This window comes from Carassius gibelio, chromosome B19 (genome assembly GCF_023724105.1).
Source record: "Carassius gibelio isolate Cgi1373 ecotype wild population from Czech Republic chromosome B19, carGib1.2-hapl.c, whole genome shotgun sequence".
NCBI classification, from domain to species: domain Eukaryota; kingdom Metazoa; phylum Chordata; class Actinopteri; order Cypriniformes; family Cyprinidae; genus Carassius; species Carassius gibelio.
The window spans coordinates 18,162,490-18,175,750 of record NC_068414.1 but is presented as its reverse complement, the minus strand read 5'-3'; positions in this window follow the sequence as shown (position 1 = coordinate 18,175,750).

The following is a 13,261-nucleotide window of genomic DNA, read 5'->3' as shown; positions in this document are numbered from 1 at the left end:
TGAAGTGATTTATCAGATATTGTTTCCATTTTATTAGTTTGGAGAAGTGCTGGGGAGGGACTTGTGCTATCTGGATGACTTTATTAATCCACTGTTCTCAAAGACTCTGTAAATAAGCAAATGAAAGTCTGCTGCTAAACACAATTCCAATAAAACGGTTATTTGAAACTGACTGATTAATAAAAACCAATTCAGGATGCATTTTAACAGCACCTTCATTTCAATTGCAAACCTGGACTTGAATTTTCTAACAAAATATTAAAGGAACAGTTCACACGAAATTAAAATTTGCTGCAGAGGTATGTTATCAGGTCATCCAAAATGTACATGAATTTGTTTCTTTATTGGAACAGATGTTGGGAAACTTTACATCACTTATTCACTAATGAGTCCTCTGCTGTGAATGGGTGCCGTCAGAATGATATACCAAACAGCTGATAAAAACATCTCAATAATCAAAGCCCAACACAAGTCCAGTTCATCATAGTGATCTTGCATGTTTGTAAGAAATAAAGCCATGGATACTGATAAATATGTAGTCAAAGACATTTCTAGTACTAAATAAAATGGTTCTAAAAAAATATACAAATATGTGGGTGGATTTGGATGTGAGAGGACAACAGATTAACTTTTTAACTGAAGCAACATCTTGATGTTTTGTTTATTGCAAACATGCAGCTTTTCCCTTAACAAGACATTAATTGATGGAGTCATGTTATAGATTACTGCAATGTTTTTATCAGCAGTTTTGGCTCTCATTCTGACGGCACCCATTCACTGCATAAATCTCTCCAAATATGTTGTGATGAAGAAATAAACTCATCTACATCTCAGATGGCCTGAGGGTGAGGACATTTTCATCAAATGAGCATTTTTGGGTGAACTATTCCTTTAACAAAAGGTAGAATTGCTGTGGCATAATTTTCCATTCTTCTGACAAATTTAAATGAATGAGGATGCATGTTGGATGCATTGCCAATAGAGGCACTTCAAACTGATTATGTGTGATAAAGCTCACAAAAACTGAATTCTGCCTGCAAATCGATGGTGATACTGAAACTGTTTTGTTTGCTTGGGGAAAACCATGCTGTTATGCACTCAGGAAAATAAATTCATAACACTTTTACTTCCTTCCTGTAGTTCTGCAGTTGGTTCATTGTGCACTGGCTCGATAAGGGTCTCACAGAGTGGAACAAGTCGAGGCAAATATGTGGTTTTTGATTATGCCTGTTTTGTCAGAGACATTAAAATAGCATTTTATGTTGAAATAACGAGCATGGAGTTTTTTAGAATAACCTTAGGTCAGCTTGCACAACAAATCCAAACAAACCGAAGCTCACTACATAGATACCTTTGACAGCTGCTCTGTTAGGACATTGGCTAATTAGAGTGACTTTAAAAAATGCACAATGCAGGCATAAAAGCATTTCTTTAGTTGCAAGATGTTAGCGGTTCTATGTACATTTGGATGTTTGCTGTACCCTAACATCCTGTGCAGTATAAGACTGAACAAGCTGTGATCTGACGGGTGAAAGATTAAGACCGATTTATTACGAGCTAGTGAGCTGAAGCCACATCTACTGTAAACCTGGTTCAGACAGATGACGAAAAGTGCCATGAACTCATATGATGTGCCTGCCACAATGCAGGGTCGCCTTCTTGCTCAGCACGGCCTCGCTTCAGTTAATCATGCAGCCTCCACTGCTGATGTGTCTATATGTATTCAGACCAATGTTTTAGCAAATATATTCCACAGGAAATCATCTTCTCATCAGAAAGGCAGCAGGTTCTGTATACACCTAATGTTTAATATCCTGTCTAAAATCGATAGCCTCATGGCCCTTTGATGGTAGCCAATGAATTGGGATTTGTTGAAATGAGGCAGTAATGAGGTAATTGCCAGACTTTGAACTAATAACAATAATTAGTCTTTATCAGCAGCTGCGGGAATTCATTAGGGAAAATATGGGAGATTGGACGGGGTATGGCCCCAGGGAGTTAATCATCATGATAATCCAGTACCACGACTGACCACAGAATTGGGCTGTAAAGGGAATTTGCTGTTGTTTTCACAACAATTATTAATGATTTTCTCCACATTAACATATGGCATCATAAAATTACAGATAAATAATTACAAATAGTCAAAATGTAAACAAAACTGTGCTCAAAAGTGGTGCATCTTGTTAATATTATTTTCATGAGTACTGTAAATATCCGTATCAGAGATTTGGTAGCACGGAGGAAACTTTGTATTTTTTCCAAATTACAAGCTACTCATTTTTAAGCTCTGTAACTTCGAAAGCAGTGAATGGGAGAGTATCAGAAATATATAGGCCCATATATATATATATAGATAGCAAAAGAAAAACACCACAACAGTGTTTTAACAACTTTAAAAAACAAAGACGAACAAACAAACAAAAAAGGATAAAAAATTGAGAGAGACTGCATAGCTGCATTTAGAAAAGATTTCAAATTTACCGTCACTCCCATAGCGCTTCATTAGAAAAACCCTTGCATTAGCATTTACTGTTTTTTTTGTGTCATTTGGTGCAAAGGTGATATAATACAAAGTTAAGTTTATTATAAGTATAAATGTACATTCATAAAAAGAAAAAAAAAACAATCAAAAAAGATCAATAGATAAACAAGAATCTACCATGCTAATGAAACGTTAGCAATATATGTAAAGATATGATATATACTCAGTCTCATGTAAGTCCTGTAAGTCCATTGTACATCTTCCGAACACAAATTAAGATATTTTTAAATCATTAGAACAATCCATGTGAAATTAGTGGTTCAACTGTGATTTTTACGATGCTACAAGAATACTTTTTGGGCGCAAAGAAAATAAAAATAAAAACTTTATTCAACAATTTGTCTCCCCACATCACTAAATTGTTAATAGAAATATGTTTTTTTTAACTGCTACTACAAATAAATTTACATTAGTATTGTTGTTTATTTTATGTATTTACTTGTCTAATCAAGAGATAATATTTCTGCATGCATATCTACTAGCATCCCTCCTGAAAGAAAAACTTAAACCAGTCTAAGGTTTGCTAGATTTTAGCTGTTTTATGCTGGTCTAAGCTAGTCTCCCAGCCTGACTGGATGAGAAATAGCCAGAATCCTTTAAAAGCCAACCATCAGCCAAGCTATGTGTGTATAAAAGTATTTAATTCCTAGTCCTAGTTCTTCCAGTTCTTCTCCTAGCCCAAGAACAACAGCCTAATTTGAGAGTGAATGAGTCCTGACGGCTCCATCAAGCTTCACCAAAATGCGTCTGATCAGCCAGAGCCATCAGTTTGGGAGGACAGGCCTGAATAGATGACAGTGAGCTGGAAGGAGCCAAATATTGGTAGAAAGCCTCGCTCCCTTTGTGACAGCTCTACTGAAATGTCTTCTTCAGCAAGCATACAGATCCAATCAATAAGCTCATACACTGCCAGCCATTGATTTCCGTTGTGACCAAAAGCAACAGTTAGATGCATTCTTCTACCTGTGCCTAAAAAAAGAACAGCAATTTCTTTTCTTTTTTTTCCACAGACATCATTGTGGAACTGAATTGCGCCTCACGGAGCCAGAAAGGTATTTGTGTAATTAATTATCCCCGTGGTCTTGGTTACAAGCTTATATGACGGTGATGTTAGACTTTTCATGTAACGTCAAAACTCTTTTTATTGTATCCTTTATTATAATGTAAATTTTTACATTTATTTGTTTCAACATCTTTCTGGTGCTGAACCTGGACTTAGTGGTCGGCAGGAGGTATCCATGGCAACAGGATGAGGTTGTCCCTCGGCGCGAGCAATCTTTGGTCAATCTTTACAGTATTTATTAAATTAGAAACAGCTTACTGCTGTCTCCATAGTAACCAGAGCCCAAGTAGCACCATTAAAGCAATCATGCATAACTTAACTTGGGCTCCTCACAAGAGCAGGGTTCTTTATATTAATCAACATCTTAATAAGTGAACTCGTGGTTTTTAAAGTCTAAGAGAACTCTCTGAAAATATGTTTACAATATGTTTTATAATGAGATTTTGTAGCAAGAAATTATTTACAGCAAGTGGTTTGATTATTGCATTATTTAATATTTTACATATATAATTTATCTTAAAGTGTAACTGAATTGCAAAGTAAGCCTGACTGGGACACATCGCTGACACCTTGACGTAACCCTGCGGTCAGGCTGTGGGCGGACGGGGCAGCGGTGGGTGGCTTGCTCTGGGTTTTTAGGTCTCCAGTGTGCACCCATTCTGCACTGATTTCCACTCAATCTAAATAAACATGCTGTGTAGATCTTTCAGAAACTTGAGTGAAAATTCTGCATAACTTACCTGAGTGATCAATACCTCTCTCTGTTGTTAAATGGCCGGAAAACACTTTACAACATTCACCGATTTCAACCCGCTCTCCACATCTATTCATGAAGCAGGAGTTAACTGCAGCCGTCAGCAACATCTCCAGATGTTACGCTCAGCAGCTGGTTGATCGAGTGCCCCAGGATTACATTCATCCACATGGAACAATTCCTTCATTTGCATCTGTCATGGTGGATGTTTTACACAGAAAGATTTTGTAAGACACTTTTGTATTGTCTTTAAAATCGTAAAGATGTGTGTCATTTGTATCCCAAAGCCAGTGACACTTGCTAAATGTTGTCTTTGACAGTGTCTTTTTATATAATTTTTTTTATAGCTGGCATATTAATATGATGATCCAAAGTCAGAAATGAGATGAGAGTAGCAGCGCTAAACAAATAAAACCCAACCGGTCTCTTCGGCCTCATAAAGGAAGGAGCTGATAGACGCCAACTGCCTCCAGATGTACGCCTGCGCCTGTCCTCCAACAGTTATATTGATGGCCTAATTTTAGTAGCTTTTTATTAGAACCAAAATGTGCTGTAAAGGTCACTTGTTCACCTCCCAGTGACATTTTAATTGTTGAGTCACACTTCGCTCTGTGTGTGAAATGCTTGTTCCCGGAAATCAGGGTTATTTGATGTCTCTGTCAGTTTGATCCTGAACAACAGGCGTCCCTCCCCAACGCTGTTGATCTCCTCTCCGTCAGGCTGCACCGCTGGCCTCACATGGCCATGTTCATCTCCCACTCTGTGACTTTATTACAGTAATGTAATAACAGGGACCCTGGGTGCACAGACACGACATGTCTCTAAGGTCACGCAGATTATGCTCCTTAAGCCAGTCATCATCTAGAATCTTCGAACTGAGTCATTAGAGAGTTAAAAGCATCAATATTAAACTGGACGTTCATCAGTCTTCCAGTTTTACACATGTGATGATTAAGAACCACAGGATATTTGAGGGAGTTTTGATGAAATTTGCTTTAATAGGCCTTTAATAGGTATATCTCAATTGAAGATGGTTATGTTATCATACATACAAAGTCACATGAAGAAACCACCTATAGCATAATTACAAGTAGCAATACCCCATTAAAACTGATTTACAAGCCTACTTGATCTTTCTAGTCACAGGCAGGTGGTTGTAAAGGTAAAGACATTCATGCTTATAAAATCATGATTTTACATCAAAGTAAAAATTATAAAATGTGTATTTGAATCATATTTGAACCTTTATCTCACTGAAATGGAAACGGACTGAATATGTTATATTCAGCAGAGAATTTGACTGTAAATACCCCATATTGTTTCCGTGTATTTGCTCCATTTTACCAGACTAAAACTAGTGTAAAAATATGAATATTGAGAGATATTCTTTTCTATTTGAATATATTTTAAAATGTATTTTATTCTTGTGATGCAAAGCTGAATTTTCAGCATCATTACTCCGGTCTTCAGTGTTGCATGATCCTTCAGAAATCATTCTAATATGCTGATCTGCTGCTTAAGAAACATTATTATTTTCAACAGTTATAACTACCTTATATTCATGTGGAAACAAATTTGTAACATTATGCATTAACTGTCACTTTTGATCAATTTCATGCATCCTTTCTAAACAAAAGCATTAATTTCTTTCAAAAATAAATAAATAAATACATTTGGGGTCTTTTTTGAAACCCCACTAATTTTGAATGGTAATGTGTTTCTACTAAAACATAATTTTGTCAGTATTTAGGAGTAGCATATAGATAGCATATAGAGGATAATATACTCACATTAAATTTTTTAACCTTTTAGTTTTACATTTCGGCAGAGTTGTTGACTTATGTTGCATTATACGTGGATAGTCACTCAAAGCTTTTAGTTTTTTTGATTAATCCTGCTGCAGGCTAAAGTAGATTTTCTCTTCTTCTCAAGACAAAGCATTGTTGTAAATTAATTAGTCCCCCAGACTCAACATCTTTCAAACAGCAATAGAACAGATTTTTTGCCCGATTCGAATTTGTCTGAGTCAGTCTCCATGGGGAGAACCTTTCCACTGCTCACCATGGCAACCTACTTGTGCACTGGGCTGCTTCCAGATCGTATGGTGCGAGGTTCATTCACAGAATCTGTTTAGACGGCCCTTCTAGAAAGTACTGGCTAACAGTACACTGTGTAATGTAAATAATACCATGTTTAGTCCTCTATATGAGGGATGCCAATAAAATATGTCAGATGCATTACATCAGAATCCCCCTTCCTATCTCACTTAACCCAAACAGGACCAGTTCCCATGGTGAGTCAACACGAGTCAGAGATAAAGACCTCCAGCATGCCTTTGCTATGGGGCCACTCTTAGGGAATTTTACAAAAATGTTAAACTAAACACAGTATTTCACAAGTGATGCTGTATTTCTAGACTGGGCGATTGTTATATGTTCATTACAATCTACAAATCCATCCACGATCAACAGGTCAATAGTGTTACAAAATCATATTTAAATGAGGTGCTGAAGTTCAGCGATCCAGTAGGCTCCAAAAAGAGACCAGTTTGAACCTGGAAGTAAAACGAAGTTTTTAAGATTATGGAAAATTTAAAACATAGGGTTAGTGTTACCCTAAACCTAACCCTAACCCTACACAGTAAATGCTTTAAGCAGATGCTTTTACCCAAAGCTGCTCACAAATGAGTCAGTATACAAGGTACTTGAGTATCAGTGCGACATGGCTGTATATCAGTACGGCTGTGATTTGGCCATAGGCACGAAGCCACAGGAACGAATAAGCATTGAGTTGCTTCAATAAAAGCTTGTTGTTTTATAGACGTTATCTTTATTAGCAAACTGCCTATCTGAAGCGTATTCTCCCCTAAAAAACACTTAAAACTACATTGACACGGGACACAAAAACAATATTATTTATAAACTTATACTGGGTCTAGGCATTCGGCATGACACTCGCTGTGAGAAATACTAGTGGAGTGGTACAACAGTGAAAAGGTTGGAGTGCTGTTACGAGTAGAATATCGCACTGCTGGAAAAGATTCGAGAACTGCTGTATAAATATACATAAACACTTTATTTTTTTGGTCTCCTTTAAATATTTGGTTAACTATAAGTAACTTTGCGACTACATGTCAGCTTAGTCTACTAACTCTTATCTAGCAGTCTACTAATACTCTAATGAGAGTTATTTGCAAAGTTACTTATGGCTTCAAGCGCTAAAGTGGAGCATCAAAATAATGTGTAACCCAAAATAAGTCAATATAAACCCTGCAACTTTTTATTAAAATTGTCATGCTGATCATGCTGAAAACAAATACAATGATAAAAAAAGAAATGAGAAAACATTAAAAAATAAAATAGAAACAAAAGCATTTTCTCTAGAGTCCTCAGACATTCACTCACTGATTTATTTGTTGTCTTAGTAATATATTTTCAGAAAGCGTGAGCAGCACTGTTTGAGATTCATTCTTTTGGCCGTTTAATCAATGATTGGCATTATGTTGGATTTGAAAGTCTCTCAACAATATTGCTTTTAAATGAAATTCAAACCCAAATTTGTTTTCCTCCATTTTATGCATGTCTGCTGGATGTCCACTGCCTGAATGCCTCTGTAAATGCTCCTTTTCTCCAGGGACAATTTGTCTGCGCTCATCTGTTAGCGGCCATGGTGCTATATTTAGGCCATACCAATAACCAAATACACAGTGCCTGATGAGCTGTATCTTCAGACCGATGAGTAGCCCTGGGTGACAAGACCTTCCAACAGAAGCATTGTCATCACTACTCTTTATTACAATATCACAGTGCTTTATTGAGACTTTCCATAATGTGGGGAAAGAGAGAGAGAAAATCCTCACACATAAATTAAACCTTCCTAACTTTGTTGCCATGGAAGCTCAATCCTTTTGGTGAAGCCCAATCTCCATTTAATTAAGGCTCCTGAGCTGCCAAATGCTGTTAGGCATACGACTTTAAGTTCATCAGCTCTCTCAAGTCATGTTTGTTTTGACTCTTGCTACGTGGCCATCAAACTTCGGGAACACAGCAAATCCCCTGCTTCAGGCAATGTTGGGAATTCTGAAGTTCAGAGGGTTTTGAATGTTTTCTCATCTCTTTTGAGGACCAAGGATGCAACTGAAATTCATAGATATGGTGTGTAAAGCCATATGTATTTATTGTACATAGAAAATCTATTGCTGTTCAATAAATTTTTATGAATTTGTAATTTTTTCATTTCTATTCTTGGCCATCGTCAGTCTCTTGCTTGTGTATGGAAGCTCAGAGACTTTATATCTCACAATGTGGCATATTTCAGAACTTACTCATAATCGCAACCTTATTTTACATAATTTCTTCTTTAGGGTCTCACAATTGGGACTTTATTTCTGATAGATGCAACTTCATATATGATAATTGAGACTGTATTTTTTGAAATTGCAACTTTCTCATAATTGTGACTTAATTTCTTATATCTAAGATTTTTTCATAATTTTCATGTAGTTTTTCTTTATTTTTTATAATTATATTTAGACTTTATTTCTTGTAACTGTGAATTTCTGTTGTTATTGCTACTTTTTCTTTGTAATGGTGAATTTGTGCGAATTTATATAACACAGAATGACATTTTATTTCACAGTGACTTCTTTTCTTGTCACTGAGAATTCATATCTCACAGTTATTAATAATTATTAATTAATTAATTATTAATAAAAAAATAAAATTTATTCATTTAGCAGACGCTTTTATCCAAAGCGACTTACAGTGTATTCAGGCTTTCAATTTTCACCTATCATGTGTTCCTGGGGAATTGAACCCCCAACCTTGCGCTTCATAATGCAACACTCTACCACTTGAGCTAAAGATACACTATATTATTATTTGTTTTATTTGTTTATATTTAGACTTTCTTGTAATAAAAATAAAAATTCTTGTAATTGTAACTTTTTGTTGTTATTGAAACCTTTTCTCATAATTGCAAATATGTGCAAATTCATATAATACAGTGTGACATTTCACTATATGACTTCTTTTCTTGTCATTGCAAATCTATACACATTTTTGGTGAATTTTTCCATCTATATTTTTGGAAATGATTTCTGGTAATTGTGTATTTCTTGTAGTTGTGACTGTTGTTATTGCATCTTTTTCTTGTAATTGCAATTTTGTGCTAATTTATATTTCACAGCGTGACTACTTTTCTTGTCATTACAAACTTTTATCTAACAGTTGCAACCATTTCTTTATTTTTTATCATTATATTTAGACTTTATTTCTTGTAATTGCAAAATTTCTTGTAATTGATTAAATTTATCTCACAGTGAGTACTTTTCTTGTCTTTGCTAATGTATGTTTCACAGCTGGAACTTTGTCTTTACTTTTTGTCACTATATTTGGACTTTATTTCTTGTACTTGCAAATTTCTTGTAGTTGTGACTTTTATGTTGTTATTGCAACTTTTTTGTCAAAATTTCAAATTCATGTGTGAAATGTATATCTTTCAATGTGTCATTTCAGTATGACTTCTTTTCTTGTCATTGCAAATTTATATCTCACAGTCGCAACTTTTTTTGTCTTTATATTTAGAGATTATTTCTAGTTATTGTGAATTTTGTATGATTGTGACCTTTTATTGTTAATGCAACTTTATTTTTCAAATTTGTATGACATTGTATTTCACAGTGTGACTTCTTTTCTTGTCTTTTTAACTTTATGGATACCTCATTTGTTAGATTTTTAGGTTTTACTCTAAGGTGATAACAGGCTTCCATAATTTCTCCTGAAAAAAAAAAAAGACAATTGTAAGTTGCTTTTGATAAAAGAGTCTGCAAAATGACTAAATGTAAATGTGTATTTAAACGTAAAATAGTTTTTTCCCATTGGGAATTGGCAAAGTTGTGGCGTTTCCATCCTCTGGTTACTTTGTTATTATAATATGTTAATAGTGGAGTCTCGAGTTTTGTTTTGAAAAAAATATTCCCTGGATACCAAAGGCAGAGATTAGCAGAGGAACGATAATCTGTCAGATCTGATTCAATACACATGCAAATTCAGTCTCATTAATGCAAGGAGAGCAGAACGGAAACATTTGACCTTGCTGCATAAAAATAAAGCTCAGAATCCACTAGCATGACGCTAATTCAGACTGGGGTGTCCCGGTTTTTTGTCCTGGTAATTAAGACAGTCACAAAGAGGCTAATTAGGTCAATCCACATGAATTAAAATCGCTCCCATGTGAAGCTGGTCTCAAATTGGACTTAAATCGAAGGACTGGTGCAAATGTGTTTGATGTGTACATAGATAGAGCCTATGCTGCGCTCTGCTCTTTGATCATGAGCCTCTTAAATAGATGGTCTTGGATCATATATTGCACAGCACATCAGGGACTCGCCCATAAGATGTGGTTTGATTTCAAATCCTCTTTCATTCCTCATTTAATTATTTAGGGCTGAGACTGATAACTTTGTAAACAGAGCAAATTGCAAAGTATTTGTGCATAAAAGGATGTATTGATGAGATTAACACTTATTGAAAGTCAACATGATTACGTCAAAACCATTGTTTGTCATAATGAGGGATGTGAAACTGGTCCAGGCTGTGATCTGACAGTTCAGTCCTGAATGAAAAGAGACACTCTGCTAAACAAGCGACAAGAACTGCTTACATTTCCTAATGAAATGTGATGGTGAAGATGGTGAAAGGGTGAGAGATCCTTGTACAGTACATTTCATAGTGAAGTCCTCTGAGTAAACAGCATCAAACTGCAAAAGTCTTAAGTTCAAGTTCTAACGCAAAAGCATTGCTTTGTGAATCTCTAAACTATTGAAAATATTCTGAAATATCACTCTCTGTGTCCACATGCAAGATAACTTTAAGGTTATGTGATTAATATAAACATGAATGTATAATTAGTCAAATGACATTAACAAGAATCAAATGAAATGCACACGGACCAATGTATTAAAAATCAGAAATCTAAAACAGAAAAGCAAAGTTACCATGCGTCGCCTTTGTGACAAGCCCAACCTTCCCTCTGATTCAGAGCGAGTGGGTCCAAACACGCATGAACAGATTCAAGCGCGCTCTGCTTTTAGATTAAAATGGACTCAATATCTCTAGATTTATGTGCAATGATTATAAAACAAATGTTACTACTATAAATATAGCTGCTCTTCTCATCCATTCATTTATTATATGAATTACATGTGTACATTTGACTTAGAAAATTTTTGTTCTCCTTGATTTTTAATATGGTAAATTTAATATATTTTCCAACACCTTAAAGTTAAAGTTTTTTTTCAGTGTATAGGCTAAGAGTACATTATTTCCCATGCATAATCGATGATTATGTTCCACTCACTCTGCTTGTGAAAAGAGATTTCCTAGCAAAAGATCACTACTGAAACACATTCTTATATCCACACAAGATATTGAATATTGATCTGAGCACAAAGTTGCTTTCAGAGAGAGGATGAGTCATGAGACCCCTCACAAGAAGATTCCTATCTGAGCACATTAACCCACCTCAGTGAATTTCTCTAGAGGTACTGCATCAGCGGAGCGTCACAGTTTGGCACCAGAGTCGTGGGAAGACATCAAGCCAATTACTCCACTAAAGCATCACCTTAACAAGATTTACTGCCATAAACAAATGGACTAGTCTGGTGTACTGTAGGTGTCTGCTGCATAGTGAGCCCTCTGATTTACATTAATGCATACTCAAATGAATCCTCATCATGTTTTTCTTAAGAAAGTAGTCAAATGTAGTGGTTGGTGACATCCAGCCATCATCTTCAATAGCAAGAGGGCAGCTCTGTGCATGTCACTTGTGCTCTGATAATCGCTTCAGTCTCTGTGGATTCAACAGTTGCTGGAAAGGAAAGATACTTTGATTAAGAGTTGAAAAGAGGAGGCTTTTAAGAACTCGAAATTACTGATTTTTATTGGTCATGATACTTTTATAAGACATGATTTCACATGCTCTGAGTGCCACTGGATATTTCTGCCTTCTGCATTATGGTTGCACATTTAATTAAATGGACAAATCTCTTATTGATGATTTCTTAAGTAATAAATAATGCTTAAGGATTGCTTTTAAAATAATTCACATTGCAAGGACATTTCAGAATTGAATTATCCTCATAAATTTATACCTCTTGTTGAAAACTTTATTCCCGACACAGATGTTCAGTCTGATGGCAAGACGATGTTCTTCTTCACTGTGTTATGTAATGGGTTTAGATTAGGGATGTTTTAGGTCTTCCAGAGGATTAGGAGATGGTGGTTCCTTTTGGGCTCAGGGTTCATGTCTAGAGTGGTTGCTGTTGTTTTTTCTTACCTTGAATAAACTCCTTCATGGTTTTTAGGATGAGGACATGGCTGGTCCATTTTGGCTGATTCAAGCAACAGAAGAATTTTCTTTTTTCTGAAGGCACAGCCTTTGATGTCAACCAAGCATTAGTTTTATAATCTCAGTTTTATAAAGTTGAGTTTATTTTCTCAGAATCCTTAAACTCACAATAAAATGCTTAACATAAAATGTTATAGTGTTGATAATGAATCATAAAACACAATTATATAGATGGATCATACACACAAAGACAAAACTCCTTCAGGTTAACACACATGACACAAGAATAGTGCAATAAACATCAACTTAATGACATAAAATGTAACACAAAACACCTAATGTGCATTACTAATGACAAAAATCTAAAGAAACTATTTAAAACATTTAAATAAAATATGCTCACGTGTCATGCAGGGCTAGAAATATTACTTTACTGTTTTAACTGTAAATTATACAGTAATTCATGGTTTTTATTTGCAAAAATCATAAATTTGACAGTATTTTACAGTAAAAAGACTTAATGTGACATTAAATAATTTACATTTTTCAT